Source organism: Chiloscyllium plagiosum, chromosome 19, assembly GCF_004010195.1.
Source record: "Chiloscyllium plagiosum isolate BGI_BamShark_2017 chromosome 19, ASM401019v2, whole genome shotgun sequence".
In the NCBI taxonomy this organism is placed as follows: Eukaryota; Metazoa; Chordata; class Chondrichthyes; order Orectolobiformes; family Hemiscylliidae; genus Chiloscyllium; species Chiloscyllium plagiosum.
This window is the reverse complement of record NC_057728.1, coordinates 39,156,397-39,179,576: the sequence shown is the minus strand read 5'-3', so window position 1 is coordinate 39,179,576 and position 23,180 is coordinate 39,156,397. Positions and strand designations below refer to the sequence as shown.

The window sequence follows — 23,180 nt, the reverse complement described above, 5'->3', positions numbered from 1 at the left end:
CGGGCAATTTAGCATGGCCAATTCACCTGACGTGCACATCTTTGGACTGTGGGAGGAAACCGGAGCACCCGGAGGAAACCCACGCAGACACAGGGAGAATGTGCAAACTCCACACAGTCAGTCGCCTGAGTCGGGAATTGAACCCGGGTCTCTGGCGCTGTGAGGCAGCAGTGCTAACCACTGTGCCACCGTGTTAGTTGAGACTTTTCTTCCTGAAGAAAACTGCACCACCATAACTCTTCTCCAGTGACTAAGTGGTATGGTGGAGGATACTCTAAAAGCTTTCAATCACATGCTGTGCTTTGTATGTTGGGTTTTCATGTATCTCAGACTCTGCCAGTTTGCACAGGTGTGCAGGAAGCTCAGTGACTGGAGTATCTGGAACCTGGAGAGTTGGGCAATACTCTTTCCTGTTCCCTGCCTAAAACATAAAGGAAGGCTTCACCTGTTTCAGAAGGAAGCTCTGGCTGCTTAGACATCTTGTTCCCTCACCCACATATCCTTCCTCAAAAATCAACCAGTTTCTAAGCAAACTGGGTTAGGTCAAATTACATATCTGAGCACAAGCACGGTTAAAAAACTAAACAAAAAATTACTTCCAGCATGTTTACACTATTAATATTCTTCAGATTTTGAAATATAGACATAATTTCACATCATTAATTCTGAGAAATCAGAAATTAGGTAAGACATTGAAGGAGCTAATCAGGAATACAAGCTCGAACTAAAGACTAATTGGTCTTCGAAAAATATTATGGTCCTGCAAACCAGGCTCACATTGTAAGTAAGTCTGGCAATTAATCTCAGTTAACATCTGCAATTAACATGTTAATATTTTTTGGACAATAACGTTTAAATACTCATTAATCATGAAAGTTACATTGAGAGTAGTACTGAATATTAAATGTCATAGCATGACATTCTATTATATCATGAACATACTGTAATTAAGAATTCAAGGACAAAATCTACTTTCAACAAGTGGAAAACAAGCTGTTCTAGAACTAAAGGCCTTGCCCAGACTTGCTGCTTTTAATGCAGCCCATATCTTGCATCCAAAGACTCCAGATATAAACATTTTTGCGTTTCCCTTATAACACTTTACCTAGAGTAGCCCGAATATTTGAGGAGCTGTGGAGCCACCACATCCTATCCAGAATGGTATTGCAGCCCCGGATCCTGAAGTCAGCCCAATCTCTGACAGATCTCATTTCCACTATTAAGGGAAAGGGGACACAATCTCACATAGGAGAGTGACAGCCTCATCCTGCAATGCGTCATGGACAATGTTTGTAAAGTTGATGTTAATGCTTATAAAAGGCAGATCAAGCAGGTGAAACTGTCAAGTTGTAAGGCCAAGATTCCTTGCCCTTTTACATTTAAAAGAAATGCAGCTGGCTTGTATCTCTTAGGTGAATAAAACTGGCGCTTGCAATTGTTGACCTAACCTTAAAGGCTATCATGATAAATATCAAACCACTTTATTACTTCTACATCCTGTCATTATCACAGTGGGGATTGGTCCATTTGATTGACAGCACTAAAACATTAATGGATTAGTTACGTTTGATGTGGGTTTATGAATGTGGTTGTTTTATAATGGATTAAATACTTATGGAAATTTCAATATATTGACTAATGTTTTCATCAATATTTGTATATGTTTATGTTTACTTAGAGATTTAATTTATTTAATTTTACATACCTCCTGAGGTCTGCCAATGGTGCATTGATAAGAATGATGCAAGTCAAATATTAATGAAGTGGCAATAAGTAGCACGGGGATATAAGGTGATATGGAGCTGAGTTGAAGGTCATGGGTTGGAATGGACTGTATGAAGGGTGATTACAGACTGAAAAACGGCATACGATGGCATGAAGCGGATGGAAAGCTAGTAGGATTGGGTGGGGAACATTGACACAAAAGGGGTTTGGGGACTGGGTGAGAGTCAGGGGATCCTATACTAAAGAAAACAGCCGAGACAAAAAATTAGCATCCAGAGAATCCCAGGACAACAGGCCCACTTCCATTCTGCATCCATCCCCACCCAGAACTGGAGATCCTGTTACTGGGGCAATACTCCCCAAGGCATGCATGAGGAGTAGGAAAATTACCTGCCTTCAGAGTGATTCACTGATTCACTAGTGTGATGATCATAACAAAGCTAAACAATCACTTTTGTTTGCCAAGTACCAAATTACATAGCATATATATTTGAAAACTAGTAAGATTTGAAGTTACCGACAGAAGTAAATAGACCCATACAGGACAGAAACAGACCCTTCATTTGAACTCATTCATGCAGACCAGATATCCTAAATTAATCAAGTCTAATTAATATCATCCTATCTGAAAAATTCTGCAGAATTGTTATGCTGCTGTTAAATCACTTGCCATACTGTTCAATTAACAGGATACAGACACAGTCTGTTGATAGGATAGGGTTTGATTGATTCAGCTGGATTAAAGTAATTGTACATATAAAAGGGAAATTCATCTGAAAGGCAAAGGCAGAAGAAGAAAATCAAAATCTAATCCAAAGTGAAAATCGGTGTTTGGGATAAGAAAGGAATCAATGGGCTGAATTTTCCCAACCCCTGAACAATTTTGGCAATAGTGAGTCCGTTTAAAAAATATTGGGAGATTGGAAAAATGAGATTCTCAATGACAAGAGAATAACTGCAATTTTCTCCTAAGTGATGGATAAGATGAGTATTTTGCTCGTGATTTGCTAGGGACAGGTTGAAATACATGCATTTACATCTAGGGTGGCATGGTGGCACAGTAGCTAGCACTGCTGCCTCGCAGTACCAGGGACCCTGGGTTCAATTCCAGCCTTGGGTGACTGCCTGTGTGGAATTTGCACGTTTTCCCCTGTGTCTGTGGGGCGTATGCACTGGGCACTCTGGTTTCCCCTCACAATCCAAAGATCTTCAGGTTAGGTAGATTGGCTGTGCTAAATTGTCCTGTAATGTGCAGGCTAGGTAGAGTTGCCATGGTAAATGCAGGGTTACAGGGAATAAGTTAGACTTGGGTGGTATGCTCTTCAGAGGATTCGTGCAGATTTGATTGGCTAAATGATCTCAGTCTGGATTATTTGATATTTCATAGCACTTAATCTCACCCAGAGTGAGTTGAGTAAGTGTTTTTATTATCTGAATTTTATTTATGTACTGTGAGGCACTTCAAGGGGTATTACATTAATCAAACACATACAGAGGACATCAGTACATTTGAAGACATCTGCAATCATAGCACCCTGCAAGTGAAAGGCATTCAGTGTCCAACTGTGTGGAATACAAATGCTGGTCAGAAGCAGTCTTGACTATGTCACTATATCAAAGGTCCATACAGAGGTGGCTCTCCTTGTCAGAATCCTCTGTAGGAGGAGTTTGCTAAACCATCATTTGTGTGTGACGCAAATGCTGTCTCTTTGCATTACTAAGAATCTGTTATGTTTCTAACATCCTCCACACAAGTTCCTTGCAACAACGACCAATGAATCCAATCACAGCAGGGGTCATTGTCACTGTGGCTGTGGTGCTGCAAAGATGACAGAAATTGAGGAAGAATAGATATACTAGCAACCTCAAAGCAACCTCCATTGGCAGAACCTACTGCCTCAATGCCATTTCTTCCAGATGCACTATCACCACAAACTTTGGATGTCCCACCACAATGTCATAGAGCTGTGCCATCTGTTGATAGGATGCTTGTGATTTGACGAGGTGGTTGTTATCTGTCTTTGTGTCTGTTGAGGTCTGACAGTTAAATTTTTATACAACTGGCTGCTTTCAAAGATCCACTGAACACCTGTATGGGAGCTCTCATCTCAATTCTCATTCCATTTTTGCATGCATAATATTCTCATGGGCAGACTTCAACAGTAACGGGTTTGATTCCATCATTGTACAGGTCATCCATGGTAAATGGCATCACATCTTTGACATACGTACCAGGTATCTTGATAGTTGTCAACATGCCTATTTCCTCGAAAACACTTAGGTTTCTGCTCACATTTTCAAGGACTGGCTACCAGGAGATGAGGACTACCCTCTGCACCGATAACTGGTGATCCTGTACATAGCCCACCGATGCTTGAATTGGTCCACGGTAGCCTTGCAGTGTACTTCAAGTAGTCCCCTGCAGAATCCTACCATTCTGTGCTCTACACAAGTGGAGCACTACAGTAGGGATGTGATGGATACTTAAGAACTGGGAGAACAGTAACTGTTTTCTGAGGAGGAAGATGAGGACTTTGAGCCAAAGGAACATCAGCACCTTCTGCATGATAAAGTGCTGCAGTGTCGGGCACAACAAACCAGATGGGACTAAATTTTTATTTGGAAAACCACCACCGAATCATCCATGTCACTCGAGGCAAGACTGAATTTACACCCAGTTCCAAATGATGACAGCCGAGTGCAGTGATCATTCATTGACTATAAAATTGTGGTTGCTCGGAAGGCAAACAGCCCTTTGTTCCAGTAGCTTGTGATACTCTTACGTAGAACGGTGACAAGATATTATGCCAAGATGGGCATTCAGGAAAGGGTAGCGCTCCCTTAGAAAGAGTTTGAAATTTATATGGAGTTCCTGTGTAGCCTCATATAGCTGCAATTACAATGACAGTCAATCAGACAGATGATACACAGTGACAATACATTGACAAATAAGAGCTCAGATTTCCAATGAAGTAACATCCTGCCATCTACAGAGGAACCTCAATTATCTAGCATTCGATTATCCGAATATTGGATTATCTGGCAAGACCGCAAGGTCCCGCGCTTGGCTAAACTATGTTATCCGGCATTCGATTATCCGGAATTCGATTAACCAAACGAAATAGTCCCCACCCGTGTCCTTCTGATAATCGAGAATTCTCTGTATATGCCCTCAGAAGCATTTCGTCTTCACTTCTCTCCCAGAATGTTGTCTGTGAAGGGCTATTTGTGATTGGCAGCATTTGATCTAGTCCATACCTGAGCTTTAAATTTGGCACAATATCAGAAATCCTAGTGGGCCTTGGCAATGGTGAATGCTTCTGCCGTGGCTGAGTACATGATAGCACAAGTGGTGTGTCATAGAGAGATCATCATTCATAATGATTTGAGCAGTGTAAAGTTGTGAGAAAACTCAAGTGCTTACAGAGCGACAGCCTCCATGAAGCTGCCTGAAATTGACACTTAGTTGATTTTCTAAAATTCTACCCAATTAGAGAGTAAATGCAAATACTCTATTTTACATCATATTTTTAGTTGTAAATAACCTTGCGTAAACCTCATCTGAATCAATGTATCATAAATCTGCAAGTATAAAGAGGGACAATATCAATCTAGAAATAAAGCAACAATAGTAACAATAATTCCAGCAAAATAAACTTTAATGAGCTGGATGCATTACTTTAAATATACAATGAAAAGCAGAATGTGCTGAGATTAAATCCCCTTTTTCTTTAAAATCCTCTTTAGAATCATTACCCTCACCAGGTTTTTACAAACCTCTCTTGATATTTCTTTCTTTGATTTGGTATCTTGCCTTTAATTTAACTCTGTGAAACACCTCTTCTAAACTACAGTGTAAATGCAACTTGCTGCTAATGCATTTGATGACATGGCTTGGACAACCTATTTGTCACTCTGTTGGTGTACAGCCCATTGGCATTCATTGCAACCTTCATGTGGATTACTATGAATGGTCAAAGGGTGAAGAAATAAGAGGCTGTTAGAATTATAGAAGGAAATTTTATGGAGGGGAATCGTAGAATTCCTACTGTGTGGAAGTAGGCCATTTGGCTCATTAAGTCCACATTTACCCTCTAAACAACATCCCATGCAGACCTACCCCTGATCCTATCCATGTAACCCTGCATTTCCCATGGCTACTGTACCCAGCCTGCATATCTCTGGACATTACAGGCAATTTAGCAATCCACCTAATCTACACATCTTTGGACTGTGGGAGGAAACTGCAAGAAACCCATGCAAACACAGGGAGAATGTGCAAACTCACACAGACAGACAGAAGTCCAAGGCTGGAATCAAACCCGGGTCCCTGGCACTGTGAGGCAGCAGTGCTAACCGCTGCGCCACTTTCATGTTTATTATCCATGCAATAAAAGCTAGATCTTAACAACTGATAGGAAAAGCCATGAAGTAAACGTTAGATAATCTCAGTGAAAATGTAGAAATCAAAGCAGAGTCAACTTGAGGTATTTTCTATGCATCCTGTACACATCAGCATTGGAGAAAGCAGTGGAAGTAGTCTTGTTGCTCATCCATACAATTGGAGGGTAGAATATGACAGAAGGTTCACAACAAACAGGGAGCAAATTAACTTCAAGATGAACACAGAAAGATTTTGAAATCCCAGACGGGTTGCAATTTACATTGTTTAGAATAATGCATAAATAGTATTAAAAATACAGTTGATGTACATGTTAAAAAAAACTCAATCTTTTGACAGGTTGTTGAAAGTAATGAGAAGCATATTTCAAATTTTACTCAATGCACAGTACTAATTAGCGATCACTTCAAGAAAGACAATTGCTAAACAGGGGTTTTTTTTACATTCCTCTGTTTATCATTTTCTGTTTGCATTTTCTGATAAGTGGTTTGTATTCATGATGCAAGCTTAAGTGTGATATTTTGCAGTGGAAAACATTGTTTGACAATAATACAGACACTAATGGCATTTCTTAATTTAGTATGTCTTACCCAATTATATGAAGGTTCATTGTGGCTGTACATAATTTATACAATTAAATATGCAAGGAAAGTTAATACAATTTTTAAACTCTGTGGAATGTAATCTGAATTGAAAATACCTGAAACGTCTTGAATTCTCCAAGGCAGGATACCTGTTCTGCCATTGGAGAAGTTGACAGGGCATGTATCCAACTGTGCCAGCTGGTCCACAGATATTCAATATGCTGGAGGTGAGTCTTCTGCCTCTCAATTAGACACAAGATCCACCTCAGAGAGCTGTCAGTCAAGCTGATTGGCCAGCAGCTCTTCAGCTCCAATGACATTACTGGGAGTGGTGGACACAACTTGGAGTACAAGCAGTCACCAATATGAAGATGCCAGATAACCAGGACTCACTGAAGTCCAGGGTCTCACCATGGAGAGAAAGAGGAGGTTTATGATTTGAAGTGCAGGAGGTGAGAGAGAACATACAGTGTGACCTTAGGTAGTTTACTCATATTTTGATAATTTTTAGAAAAGTTTCATGGATGATAAATTGCATGTTTGTTCAAATTTGATGTACAAGTTAAAATCTATATAACCATTCTTCAAGTTACTTATTTTCCACTACAACCATTGTTCAACTATTTAAAATAAATATTATGAATCACAGAACTCCATGCGGCCATTCTACTCAATTTCTGTCTGTCTCTGTAGAATATAATCTTACCTATTTATCTTTGCCTCAATAGCGGAAGGTCTTCACTGTTTCTTACTTAAAATGAAATCATAAAAACCTGTTTCTGCTATGAATAATGGAACAAAAGACATTTCTTTTCATTATTATACAAAAGTAGAATTATTTATTGTGCTTTTATTGAAAAACTCACTATATTTACAATGATCCTTCGAACTTTGTTAATATGTTGAAGAAAGTTTGATATAAAACTGAGGTACTTTATGTCCTCAATGCTAAAGTCAACATTGTGTTATATTTACATGCCATGGCATGTTTTAGTTATTTTACATGACCACTATTTCTAGCATATTTTAAATATGGCAGATATTGTAAGACTTAATTTCTACCGTATGACCAAGACAAATCATATGTCAAGAGGATTGTATGTCAGTAATATCATTTCAAATTGTTATAAAACAAAATCTTAAGTTAATTGTTTGTTTTTCCCATGACATTTTTGTTCATTGAGCCAATGGATTTGGATTACAAAACACTGTGGCATCAAAACATTTTGAAATACTTTCAAAATTAATATTGAAGCAGCTGTATCCTCTTCAAAGTGTGTAAACACACTGTGTGCAAAGGCACAAATATTCAAGCAATGAAATTTGACAAAAAATATGCTTCACTATGATGTGAAAGCTACAACTTGTTTTAAAACCTTGTTGTTATGTTGATATCATGTTGGAAACTATTGCTTTGAGACAAACATTGAGCTTTAGTTTATTCTAAATAAAATGTTCATAAATTTTGTTTTACAACTGCAGCACAGAATAACATACCAAATCGTGTGTCTGTAATATTGTATGTACTTGAGCTATTTGAAGTTGCCTGATTGTTCCATGACATTTAACCAAGTAGAATCCCATAAAATTCTTTTTGATTTTCAATGTTGATTATTCAGGTTGCCAATTCTAAGTTTTTTTTGTGCCCTCACCTGTATTTTTCTTTTATGCCTACACATTGATGTTTTAAATCGTTCAAAGTTAAAAAATCACACAACACTAGGTGATAGTCCAACAGGTTTATTTGGAAGCCCTAGCTTTCGAAGCGCTGCTTCTTCATCAGGTTTCACAGAATTCTGCATCTTATGGTCCTGCTTCACAACCACCTGATGAAGAAGCAGCACATCAAAAAGTTAGTGCTTCCAAATAAACCTGTTGGACTATAACCTGGTGTTGTGTGATTTTTAACTTTGTCCACCCCAGTCCAACACTGACTCCTCCAAATCAACCTTAATTTGTTCAACTCAACTTGAAGGCATTGTCCTCTCTGCCAATTTGCAACATGATACGAAATCTGTCCTCACCACAAAATTTAAAATCACACATCCAACAAGCATAATTGTGCTTTGGATCTGTGATTTTAGGAGCAGATTTATATTTTATTCATTCACAGGATGTGGGCATCACTGGCTAGGCTAGTATTTATTGCCTATTCCTAATTGCTTAGAGGGTAGTTAAGAGTCCCATTGCTGTGGGTCTGGAATCGTGTAAGCCTGATCAGGAAGAATGTCAAGGGGTGCCCTTTCCTAAAGAACATTAGTGATCCCGATGAGGTTTTCTGACAATCAACAATGGTCATCTCTTAATTCGACTCTTAATTCCAGATTTTTATTGAAGTCAAATTCCACTGCCGGCCATGGCAGGATTTGAGCCTATGTCCTCAGAACATTACTTGGCTCTCTGGATTAACAGTCCAGCGGTAATACCACTAGGCCATTTTGGGTAAACTCTACCCAAAGTATATTCTTTTTAAATGTTCAATACTAATTAAAATGAGACAATGATAATCTTTACTTATAAGTCAGTATCTAACTTGCAAAATCTACACTTCACAATCTTCATGTCTCTCAGTGAGGTTTTAATACATAAAAGCTTCTGGAGACAAGACAACTGATAATTGCACAGGAAGGCCTTGGGTATCAATGGCACTGACAAGGTCATCCTCTTGCTCCACTTTTAACTGTGTACAGACAACTTTTCAGGCCAGAATTGTGCAGTTGGCATTTGAAAATCTCCCACTTTGCATTTCAAAGCAATCTTGTCACTTTTTATTTTTATTTTTTAAACAGGTTTTCACTTTATTCCTATAGTAAGACTCATCCAGCCACAAATTTCTGCAGTTGGGATAATAAGCAGACCAGAAGGCTGTAACCTTCACAACTGTCTCAGCCAATATGATCTGTGCTTCCAACAGCGTGACAATGTTAATTTAACACATGATGTAACAACCTAAATTGACCCTGAAGAGAACAAACTGAATAATCACTTGGACTAGCAAAAATGGACAAGCAATAGATTTCAGCAGAACCTTCATAGCAGAAGAATGAAGGCATTATATCCAAATTCAGACAATACATTTGTAAGCTTGTGGAACGCAAGTTCCAAAAATAGGCTTATATCTCTTGAATAAGAAATTTAATTCAAGATAAGCAATGCCAAGGGTGATATATAAAGCAAGTCCAATAGGTCTTTATAAACTATTTATAACACAGACGAAAATCTAACTGCACTAAGAAATCAAATAAAATTAAAGAAAGGTATAAAAAATGTTTGAATTTAATGGTGAAATACATTCTGTGGTTTGCTTCCTGCACAGCTGGAGACAGAACAGATGTTTTTTGGCATATTATTAACTGGCAAGTGTGAGTAATATTTATGCTTTGAATATTTTCTATTTGAGCAGTTATTATTTTATACATGGAAGTGCATCATCTACTGAAAACAGTTTGCAAACTTGGGTACACTAAATGATAGTATGCATTGTAACCATTTATTAAAAGATATCCAATACAGATCTTCCAACTCTCAACGTTCTTGACTTTACCTTCTCCCCAATTTGTCTGTCTTGAACCCAGTCATTGTGTGACATCAAACCATATGATAAACGACACTCTACAAAATTCCACATGTAAACCTGAACAAAATTATTGAGTCAAAATGAGATTATTAGAGAATGGAAACATATTGTTGTCTAGTTTCTAACCCTAAACAAAACTAAGTTGTTTTCAATTTAGACAACTATGCTAACCTTAGATGTGCCAGTAAAGAAGGGACTGGGGAGTGTAGCATAGTTTGCTTAAAATTTGTGTTTATCCTGGAAGTTTATAAACTGCATTAAATTTCTTCAGATCTCTTTATCCATTCCAGAATATATCACAACATGCTTTATTCCTGTTAGGCTGTCTACCATTTTTGTCAGACTTAATAAACTAATTTGACAAATAGCAAAATCCACGCTATTGCAGGCTGGAAGGGGAACAAAAAGTTCAAAATTAAATCAACAACTTACTGTAAAGTAGGGTTTAATTTTAGCTGAAAATGTGTTGCTGGAAAAGCGCAGCAGATCAGGCAGCATCCAAGGAGCAGGAGAATCGATGTTTCGGGCATGAGCCCTTCTTAATTTTAGTCCAATCAGCTAAGCAGGGTAGATAGACAGTTAAAAATGCTTGATGGTGTCGCACTTGAATTTTGACACTGTCAATAGACTGTCAATATATACACAGTCTAGCAAGAACACAGTAAAGACTCCTGTCTAAATCCAACAATGTCCTTCTTTTAATATGCAGATTGGGTCCTATGAAGTCATTGGCGCACAATCTCAAGCACTTAAAGTGAAAATACCACTATAGCTTTGACACCAGGTAAATTCATATGAAGTTGGAGTGAAAAGCATAAGAGACTATTCGTGGAGTAGCTTTTAAAAAATGCTTGCTCTTCCAGAACCCAGAAAGAAAAGACCAACACTATTTCTCGTCACCTCAAATCTTTACCATCTAACCTTACAGGATCCTGATCCAGACACTTACACAAATGCAAGTTGAGCAGGAAGACTGCTGACAGCATGCTAACGAGCCCCAGTGGCTAAAATCACAGTTGTGTCAAGCTGCCTTAGGAATCGAAGTGAAACCAGCAGTTAGTTGCCAGAAACCTGCTGGCTGTAAAAAACTTGCCTATATTTTTAAAATTATTCTCTTCAACATCTTACTTTTGTCATAATAGAAGTGTTAATTTACTTCACAGTTTTGATCTTGTATATCCATTCTACTTCTGCTCTATTCTTGGTAGTCAATAACATCTTCCAATTTCGATTTGAATACTAGATGTGCTCGTGAATCAACTCACAGCCTTTGACATATTACGTTCATTCTATGGAAAGGACACTCAGGCAAGAAATAAAATGGACTCCTAATACAATCCAGTTCAGTTTTCGACTGAACTACTTTTATTAAAATCACTTCCATAGTCTGGGCTTAACTTATTTTACGGCTTTTTAATTTTCCAGTTCTGGAAAGTGCCTTGGAAATGTTTTCAAATGAAAGACAATATATTATTTTTTGTTATTTAGTCTTTAGATATTGACACCATAGGCAATTACTAGTACCCCTGAGAAAGTGGTAGCATTATTTAGTTCTTGAACTGCTGCAGTCTGTGTTTGCATAATATAAATTAATATAACTAAATAGCTTGCTAGGCCACTTGTAGTTAAGGCAAAAGTGAGGACTGCAGATGCTGGAGATCAGAGTCTAGATTAGAGTGATGCTGGAAAAGCACAGCAGGTCAGGCAGCATCCAAGGAGCAGGAAAATCAACGTTTTTCCTGCTCCTGGATGCTGCCTGACCTGCTGTGCTTTTTCAGCACCACTCTAATCTAGACACTAGTAGTTAAGTTTCAATATTATTTGTGAGAGACCAAATTCTATGCTGGATAAACTTGGTAAGGAAGCAGATTTCCTTCTCTCAAGGGTATTAATGAAACATTTGGATTTTTATAGCATTCCTAGAATTTCAAGGTCATATGTTTTAATTCCAGATTTTTATTTCATTTCATAAGCATTTGCAGATCAAATAAAAGGCCACCTGGAAATAACGTATAGAGTTTCTCAAGGCATATAGAGTAATGAAGGTAACAGAAAATATTAAGTCTTAATGATAATAAATAAGCAAATGACATTCAAAATCTGTTACATGAATGAAGTGGACTGACTCAAGTGTAAAACTGACCAAAAAAAGGCCTAACATTAATATTAATACATGTCTTCCAAAAATGTTCAATTTGCAATCATTTTAACAACTGTTTCAGACAGCATATTAAAATCTGTCCACCCTTCTATGTTCATATGTGAAACTATACCTGCTTCATTAACAGGGAGTCCTGCCATAAATAAAAACTAGCTTAACCCAAGGACAGCACCTACTACAGACTTGGAGGACTGGATCTGAGATTTTGTTTGGCTAAATTCAAGTTGCTCTGAGTTTGTGGAGGCTCTTTCTCACCTTATCTTACTAAGCTCACCACATAAATTACCTATCCTGTGCCTATGGTGACTCTCACAATTTCTGCCCCAATTACCATGCACTGCGACTACATCAACTTGCCACTCAGCAGATATCTGCCAAAGGCTCGGCATACCTTGCGTCTGTGCCATCTTTGAAAGGTTTCAGTGGTCCTGGGCAAGAGTTGACAATTTGGTGTTGCCAAACACCAGAATGCCATGCCACAGCAGCCACAATGCTACACTGCCCACAGCATTTCTGACACTCCCTCACACATACAACCCCATTCTCTCACCCTGGCTGCCAGTTACCCACCAGGCCACATACTTTACCTGTCCTTACCGACACTCCATTTGAATGCCCTATACGTCCGTACTATCTTGCCCTTAATGCCCACTGGAGACCCATAGTTCTTCAGTGTCCAAAAGGGGCGAGAGAGAGAGAGAGAGAGAGAGAGAGAGAGAGAGAGAGAAGTGAGGACCTGCAGATGCTGGAGAGTCAGAGTTGAAAAGTGTGGTGCTGGAGAAGCACAGCAAAAGGAGAATATCACACACAGGCAGACAATTGGACAATTCCAAACAAATTTAAGCTGCTACTTACAGAAGGAAAAAGGAACAAAAACGATGTCATTAGAGGTTAAACTGCACCCCCACGATGCTAACCAGATTCTGGCATCATGATCAACCAATATTTTACAGTCCACAATGGCCTGCTGCACCCAGCTCTCATCTATTGGAAAAAGGGTGTCAATGAGATTCTGTGTGATGTGTAGCAGCCATCACAGCTGAGCTCTGTATTGGATGACGTCAGCTCCTTCATTCTCAATCTTCGTGTCCTCCTCCTTGGAAGACTACTCCCCTTAGTTTCTCTGCATCCAGGGTAACACCCCATTGTCTGCTCAAACTGTGCACAGCACAGCATACCAGGATGATGCAGCACACTCTGTTCAGACTATAGCAGAAGGACCTCACAGACTGCAACCCTGTTCGGAGCATGGAAAGTATTAAACCCATGCCCCACATCAGTCAGGAAGTTGCACAATAGCATCATCAGCAATGGTTGCAGTGGGTAGGTCTTGTCTTCCAGTAACAAGTCATATAAGGCACTTGAACGGGGTAGGAAACACAAACCTCCAGGAAGTGGTAACAGATCAGTGAACATTAATTAAATGGAAACCCTTCCTGTTGATGTATTCTGCAGCCTGGTGATACAGCCTTCTTAGTGTGATGTTTGAAGCCGGCTATGTTCCTGAATCCTCCTGTGTGAGCTTTAAGCACTGACCCCCATCATAAGGGAATGAAGTGATCTTCCACAGATGGCATTGGTCACCAACCTAATGCAATGGTGGGTGCAGGACTGAGAAATCCCATTCAGGTCACCCATCACTTCCGGGAATAAGCCAGTTGTGAAGATGTTCGGCACCACAGTGGCATTCACAGCCAGTGGGAGAGGGTAGACTCCCACTTCTGCAGCCCTCTGGTTCTGGTCCTGTTCTATCACCATGTCCCATGTCAGTACTGCGCTTTGCTCCTCCTCAGGAAATGGAGCTGGGGCTGGAAGACTCGGAGCCTTCTGCAGGGCCCATGCATCCTGAGTCGCCCTGCAGCAATGAATCCCCACTCTGCCTCTCTAGCTGGCTGCTCATTGTCCTATGTGCTGGTTTGCTGCTGCTGTTTCTAGAGTTGTTCCTCATGTATCCATTTTCATCTTCTTAGATATGTGGCCACCACAACATACAGCCCAGCAGTGTCAGGGTACATTACTCTTGGCGGAAAGGACTTAGTTAGACACAAAAGGAGCAAAAGAGTTTCTTAGACCTCAGAACAGCAGTCGGTCGCATACCATCCACAAGGGTTGAGCACAATTCACCGTGCAGTGAGACATGCTGTTCAGTCTCATCAACCACAGGACTAGGGTTAGATGTTAGAGTTTATTTGTCCAGTTTTCCTGAAGTCTAGTTTGCTTACCAAATTTGGTCAGGTAGGAGTCTGATTATTATAGAGGTGAGAGTTACAAGGCATTTAGCAAATGTTAATCCTAGTCAATTAGTATTTTGTTACTGTCTAGCGAGAATCTTGCCATGCTGCTTGTGAAAAACATAAAAGATGCAGTGATATGATACTGATGTCACTATGGGCCTTGTTGAACTTTTCACCTGACTGGTTACAGACCACGTCATTCAGACCCTTATAAGAATCTATCCTGAGCAGTTATCTGCTTTGCTCCATTTATATTATCCTAACAGCTGACAGAGAGAGAGAGAGATTCTACTGCTTGCAGAAATATCTGAAGTTGAAGAATGAATGAACCTGAGTTTTATTGAGCACATCCAGAATAAGCAAATTAATCAGTAAAGGCAGGCAAAGGAGCTCGTGTGGATTACACAGGTTGCCCATAATGCACCTCTACTAGAATAAAACATGTTTAAATGTCAGTGATGAGAATTGTTTCTTGAACAGCAGAGAGGCAGTCTCTCTATTTTTAATCCATTAAAATTATATCTACAGCATTTGTTAAGAATTTGGGTCAAGTAAGACCAATTAGGAGCATAGTGTCAGCTATTCTGCCTGAATACATGTGATATTTGCAACAAGGTATAGTGTTACGACTAATATTTTCCAGGGAGTGGCAATCCCATAACTCTTCCTTTTTTGACAAGAAGGGAGCTTTGCATTTCTGTGAAGCCATTCTGCTTAGGCCTCTCTCAGAAATGCCAAACCATATTTCCATTCTGACCATAGATTCTAGCATTTTCCTAACTACTGATATAAAGTTAATAGGTCTGCAGTTACCTGGATTCTCTCTTGCACTTTCTTAAATAGTGAAATTGCATGTGCTACCTTTTAAACCAGATAAATTATTCCAAACTCTATAGAACTTTGGATGATAGTGATCAATGTACCGATTATTTCTATAGACACCTCCTTGAACACTCTGGGATCTAGACCATCAAGGTACTGACGATTTATCAACTTTAAACCCATTAATTTTCCCAGTACAATCTATGGGGATGGCACAGTGGCTTAGTGGTTAGCACTACTGCCTCACGGTGCTAGGGACCCGGGTTTGATTCCAGCCTCGGGCAACTGTCTGTGTGGAGTTTGTACATGCTCCCCGCATCTGTGTGGGTTTCCTCCAGGTGCTCCAGTTTCCTGCCACTGTCCAAAGATGTGCAGGTTAGGTGAATTGGCCATGCTAAATTGCTGATAGTGTTCAGAGATGTGTAGGTTAGGTGCATTAATCAGGGGTAAATGTAGAGTAATGGGGATTGAGTTTGGGTGGAATACTCTTCGGAGGGTAGGTGTGGACTTGTTGAATCGAAGGGCCTGTGTCCACACTGTAGGGATTCTAATTCTAAGATTCTACTACAAATGCTGACTTCCTTCACCTCCTATCCTGATCTCTAGTGCTGGGATATTTCTTGCATCTTTCTCTGTGTGTAAACAGGCATAAAGCTGTCATTAACTTCTCTGCCATTTCTTTGCTCCCTACTCATAGTTTTCCTGACTCTGCCTGTAATTGGCCCAAATTTGTTTTAGTCAAGCATTTCGTTTTATTAGAGTCTTTTAAATTTGTTTTTGCTACATTTCATTCATATTCTATTCTCCCTTTACTTATCAGTTTCTTAGTCCTCCTTTGATGTATACTATAAAGCTCTAAATCCTCAGAATTACTGCTATTTCTGGCAACTTTAATCTTATACAATCCTGAACATGCCCTGTTAGCTATGGTTGACTGACCTTTTTGAGTTTGTGCTCCTTGATCGGATATATCGTAGCTGTAAGTCATGTCATCGTTCTTTAAAAGATTATCCATTGCCTGTGTTCAGTCATGCCTGTTAATATATTTTCCCAATCCATCTCAGCCAACTTGTGCCTCATGCCTTCATAATTTCCCTTCTTCAAATTTAACACCCTTGCTTCAGAATTAACTATCTTATTTTTAAATATAATGTAAAATTCGATCATATTGTGGTCACTCATCTCTAAAGGTTCTTTTGCAGAAAAGATTATTAATTTGCTCTTTTTTATCGCAAACACCTATTAGATCTAAATAGCACGTCCTCTCATTGACTCCTCAATATACTGCTCAAGAAAACTTCTTGCACACTTCAGAAACTCATCCTCCACAGCTTTAGTATTAAATTGGGTTTACCCAGTCTTTATCTGCAGATTGAGGCCGCCCATGATAACTGCGCTGCCCATGCTACATGTCTCTCTCAGCTCTTGATTAATACCATGCCCCACACCACCACTACTATTTGGTGGACTATAAATAACTCCAACTACTGTCTGCAACTCCATGTTATTTTTTAACTCCACCCAAAGAGATTCTACATGCTTCATGATTCTACATATTTTCCTGAGATTGGAGATACTCCTTCATTAATGTACTGATTCAATTCCTTATTATGAGCACAGCACCAACTTTTTTTTCATCTTGTCTGTCCTTCTTAAATGCTGAATATCCTTGGATATTCAGTTCCCAGTCCTGGTCACCATGCAGCTATGTTTCTGTAATGGTAATTACATTATATCTGTGTATTTCTGCTTGTACCTTTAGATCATCTTGTTGCAAATCCTGCAATTAGGTAGACTGTCCCTCAACATTGTCCTTTTGTCATCATTCCAATTACAAATCATATTCAATGGTGGCTTTGTTTTTTCTGTCTCTTAGTCTCCTGAGCATCATTTCAACTTCCTGTTATCACTTTACTTCCTTCTATTTGGGGGAGCACTCAGGATCTCCCCATCCCCCAAACCTTCTCTATCTCCCATCCATCCTAACTGCACTACCAAATCTCCCTGCAAGGATATCAGTCCCAGCCCATTAACATATCATCCGTCCACCACAAATAGGTCACACTTACCTAGAAATGATCAAATTCCTCAGAAATCTTATGTCCTCCTTCCTACACCAGTTCTTCAGTCACATATTTCATAGTCCAACTTTTCTGTTCTTAAATTCACTTGCATGTGGCACTAGGTGTAATCCTGAGAATATAGCTCTTGAGGTCCTGCTTTCCTTCGTAACTCCCTGAAATTTGCATACAGAGCTTAATCCCTCTTTCTACCTACAACATGTAGACCACGTCTTCAAACTGATCTCTCTCCCCCGAAAGATATCCTGCAGCCGCTCTATAAGATCTCTGACCCTGGCACCAGGAAGGCAACACACCATCCTGGGGTCATGTTTATTGCCACAGAAATAATTGTCTGATCCCCTAATAATCCCCTGATTCCCTAATACCTTAACGCACTTAAATTCCTGAGAAGTCATATTTGGGATTTCTCTGATTTATTATTTACGCTGATTATTTTAATTTGTGAACCATCATAAAGACCGTTCTTCAGAGACTGGTGGCTAGGCTGTCACCACAGCCTAGGGGCTCTTATGGCACAGTTGTAGTGTCCCTGCCTCTGAATCAGGGGACTGGGATTCAAATCCCACCTGCACTAGAGGTGTGTAATAACATCTTTGAACGAGTTGATTAGAAACTACCCATCATTACAGTAAGGGTGTGCTTGAAATTCCAGGAAATTTTATCAAGGATAAATGCATGTTAATTTATCTTGTTAATACATGAGTAATTTAAGACAGATATCAGATAAATAATTGTGGGATCTTAAACTGAACGTAAAGAAAACAGGGAAAATGCTGTAATTTGAGGTGACAGTTGACAAAACTCTTGAAATCCAGGGTCTGGATTAGAGTGGTGCTGGAAAAGCACAGCAGGTCAGGCAGCATCCGAGGAGCAGGAAAATCAACGTTTCGGGCAAAAGCCCTTCATCCGGAATCTACCACTCTAATCTAGACTCCTGAAATCAAGGAGCTATAATAAATGTGGAATACTGTCGTAAGCTTGGTAATAATAGAATTGTTTCTTCAGTATTAATATAATTTATTCTTCCTCTTCTGTAACTAAATCTTAAATCCTATTGATGGCTCATAAACCTTTTGCATTACACCTTGATTAACAAACTCTCCAAATGTGATGCCTTTTCAATTAGGTGATCTATTTGCATTCAAGCAGCTCAGATTAATTTGCTACTTGGATAATAATAGCATACTTTTCAGTATAGAGGAATCAATGTGGTTTAAAATACTGGCTACAGTTGCCAGGTAAAAATTTGAACCTCTTAAAATAATGGTCAAACATAGTTTTCTGACTGAGATACTGCTGTCCAAGTTGCTTATTTTCAGTTATACTAAACTTACAACCTCAAATCTCAAAGATTTCCTACTTCCATCTATGAGCATTCTAATCTCTGTTCAAGCCTTAGCCCCGTTGCTACAGTAGCCCTTATGCATGCCTGTGTCACTTCCTCAATCGACTATTCCATTGCTTTTCCAGTCCCCTCAGGTTCTACATAAACCTTCACCCACCCAAAATTCTGCTAGCCATATCCTAACCCAAACAAACTTCATCTGTGCCCTTAAACCCATCCACCTAATGCCACAAAGCTAAATTTCTTTCATTATGTTCAAATCCCATTCAATGCGCTGTACCTTTGTACCTCTTAGACCTCTTTCAATTCTATAGCTATATTCAAACTCTTGGTTTTGTTTTATGTCTCCCTTCTCTTTCTATTTACCATTGAGAGCAACTTTCAACAAGCTTAGTCCAAACAACAAACATAGCATATCAACTATCTCACAATAAATTAACTCTGTAGTACAGTTACCAAGCTTCACATGGTGCTTCATTATAAAAAGTGAACCACAGAATTTAAGTTGTAAATGTGTTGCATAATAAAACATCCAAGTTATAAAACAGCAAATCTGCTAGGAAAACTCAGTCTGATAAACATGATATAAATAGAAAAACATTAAAGTTTTCCCCTTCAATTACTTAAGTAAGTTATTTTGTCACAAGGGTACCATTTAAATAGAATATTTACACTTAACTTGGAACAAAGTAACACATAATCAAAGGTGATATCTTTCTAAATACATGCATCACAAGACTGATGAAACTGGAATGTATTACAGTTGTACACATAGTTCTATTACAGTATGCTTTCTGAATGAGGTTCACAAGTGGTTCTTGTTTGAGAAATACATATGATTATACAATATATAATAGAAAATCTTATGGGAATACTATATGAATACTGTCACAATATGCACTATCAATTTTCAACTTCCAACATCTGATTTTAAAACCTGAGATTTGTCAAAGACTAAAATGATTTTAAGAGGATGAACATTGATCTAAAAGGGCTACAGCAATTATCTGACTATAGACTGAGAAAAGCTCAGGGAACTAAAGAGCATTCAACAAAACTGTCTGAATTGAAATTACCATTTATCTAAGGACATTGAAACCAGTCAACTAAATCAGGGGTCAAAACACTGGCATCTACTGTTTCAATGTTCATATGACTGACAAGATATCCATTTTGCACAGGAAAAAGCTGCCTGTGGAATGTCCAGCTTGGACTGACAATGGAGCTACACTCAAGGCTACAAAAATGAACCATTTTTCAGTATCTGCTTTTGAGGAGCACAATAGAGAAAGAATTATGGATTGGTAACAGCGGTCACTGGAAGTTGCTCTCTCTTTCTCTATTTCCTTCTTATCATCTTGAAAACAACCTGTGAAAAACCACTTTAAGAAACAACCACTTACCAAAAATTCAAAGGTATCTACCGTTTTTATGATTGCTAAGGATACAAAACAACCATCAAATAGCTTGTTTCAGGTTAAGATCTAACACCACAAGGACTCTAAGTGTTTTGAAACTGCATAACTTTTATTCTTTCTGTCTGTATCAGACACTGTCTTTATGAAACTAGATCTGTTCCCCTTAAACCTAAATAATAAAATTTCAGTTTATTTTACTCAAGAAAACATTGCACTTGACTCCTTAGTTTTGACTAGGATTACTATTCTTAACTACGGTATGATGGCTGTATGCTAAAAGAATTTTGAAAAATTGTTGCACCCAATTGAAGGGAGTCAATTCATTGTGACAATATTATAAAAATCAAATGCAATTGAATACAGATGTAAAGTGATGGTAACACTTTTTTTTTAGCAATTATGGTTGATATATAACTATGAACCATGAACTGATGGTGACCAAAACTCAGGCTCAATAAAACATCCTCTTTTAATTGTGTTTGAAGACAGGCAACTGAACTACTTAAACTTCTTAGGCTTCATAAGATTTTTGCTTAAATGAATAAAATTTACCCTTTACTGTATAAAATGAACTCTATATTTGAACAGTGTATCTCTTATGTCCTGTTAGTTTATCAACAAGCAGCTGTTGCCAGAGAGATAGTATTTTCTTCACAATCTGATATGGTAATGGGTGACATCACACTCCTGAGAGTTCAGTCTGTGTTTTATGTCCTTTTAGGAAAAGAGTTTGAGTCTGATGGTTACCTGTTCTGTAGAAAAAGATCACATCGCATTATTCTGTTCTGCACAATACTTATCCCTCAACCATCCCTCAAAGACAGAATTACCTGGTCATCATCATATTGCTGCTTGTTCGATTTTACTGTCTGTAAATTAGTCAATGATTTTCCTTTATAACACAATTACTTTGCATTTAAAGCAGGTTGGGATGCCCTGAGACTGTAAAAAGGGGCAATATAAATGTTATTTTTAAAAAAATTGTGGTCTTGTGCAAGGACAGAACAATGCTCCCAACATCCCAAGGAAGCTCTTATGATACCTTACAGTTGCTGGACTCAGGTACAGGCACAGCAGCATCATTTATGAGATTTAAGTACCGCTATCTGCACCAGCATTTATAGCCTGTCCCTAATTGCCCAGGACCAGCCTCATTGCTGTGGGCCTGAAATTACAGGAAAGCCAGACAAGGTAAAGATAATATATATCCTTCCACAAAGGATATTAATGACCCAGATGGGTTATTACAATAATCAATGTAGCTACATTGTTGCTATTAGGTTAGTTTTTAAAATTTAAATTTAAATTTCACAATCTACCATGCTATGATTCAAATCCACATCCACAATCTGTTAGCCTGGAGTTTTGGATTGTGTTCCAGTGACATTACTACTACATCATTGTCTCCCCAAACACACAAAGGCAAGCCAACATGCTCCTTAAAAAAAAATCGTCTTTTCCAAGAAAGTCCTTTGCACTTCACTTTTGCTTTTTAGTCCAAAGCAATGAAGTGTGACATTCTAGGACAGTACACTGGCTCAATCAGTGCAATTTTAACTCCATGCCATTTTTCAGTGGGTAACAGAGTGAGTTAGAAACCCACCTGCTGCTCTCGAAATGAAACCCAGAATATTTTAGCTCTCAAGTATCGTTTAAATCCTGTTTGCCAGCTTTCTACCTGTCTGGCTGGGAAATATCTCCACAGCCACTGAAACCAGCTAAATAATCTGCACAATTTTAACTGCCTACCAAATGGGATTTTGCAAGATGGGAAAGACTGCAACAAGTCTTCTCACAGGAGACATTGTGATGAAGTGCTCATTTGGAATGATCTGATTGTATGGATTATGTAAAATGTGCATTCAGATAACAATAAGATATTTAGGTAACAATGAATTTATACTACTACTCCACAATACAATGAAAGGTTGTCATATTGAGTAGTGATTTCCACTTGAGGAATGACATTTGTCTCTGTTGTTACTTTGCACAGAAACAACTCTACTAAGACAGGAAGTTAATCCTCTTTATTGTCTTTCCAATGTTGTACATTCAGGGAACAAAACCAGTTTGTGTTAATTTGCAATATTTGCAACAGAAGTTAATTAAAAACAATTAAACCAATTGGATTGAAAAGGTTGTAGAATTACATACAAGTTCAGGAAATCCTAAATTAAATAGAGTTAGAAGCACACAGCAGATCAGGAATATTTATAATGACTGGTTAATATTTAAGGTGTAAAAACCTTTTTTTGAACTAGGATTGAACAAAACTAAGTGGTAAAACAAGAGGCAAAAGACCAAAGCCAGGTATGCTGTTTTGGATTATACAATGTGGCAATGTGAAGCAAAATCAGATGTACAACAGAAAAATGCGTTAAGTTAGCACACCACTCGAGGCATCGATCACAAATTCCAGAATAGTTCATAATTAGGGGCCCCACCACCTTCCAAATGAACAGCAGTGACCATAAGATGATAGGACATAGGAGCAGAAATTAGGCTATTTAGCCCATTGAGTCTGCTCCGCCATTCAATCCCATTCTCCTGCTTTCTCCCCATAACCCTCAATCCCCTTGATAACCAAGAACCTACCTATCTCCGTCTTAAATATACTCACTGACCTGGCCTCCACAGCCTTCTGTGGAAATGAATTTCATAGATTCACTACTCTTTGGCTGAAGAAGTTTCTCCTTATCTCCATTCTAAAAGATCTTCTCTTTACTCTAAGGCTATGCACTCGTGTCCTATTCTCTCCTACCAATGAAAACATCTTCCCAACATCTACTCTATTCGGGCCATTTAGTATTCTGTATGTTTCAATTAGA

At 38.6% G+C, this 23,180-nt stretch overlaps 1 protein-coding gene and 1 long non-coding RNA gene across 3 annotated transcripts in view; both read right to left on the bottom strand.

The window, feature by feature from the left end:
• kcnd2 (potassium voltage-gated channel, Shal-related subfamily, member 2) overlaps positions 1–23,180 on the bottom strand; it is a 489,839-nt gene that overhangs the window by 182,029 nt on the left and 284,630 nt on the right. The window lies entirely within an intron of this gene.
• Positions 3,165–23,180, bottom strand: part of LOC122559696 — a 94,290-nt gene continuing 74,274 nt past the window's right edge. The window contains exon 3 of the long non-coding RNA XR_006314509.1: positions 3,165–4,615. This is a non-coding gene — a long non-coding RNA (uncharacterized LOC122559696). The remainder of the gene's footprint in view (positions 4,616–23,180) is intronic.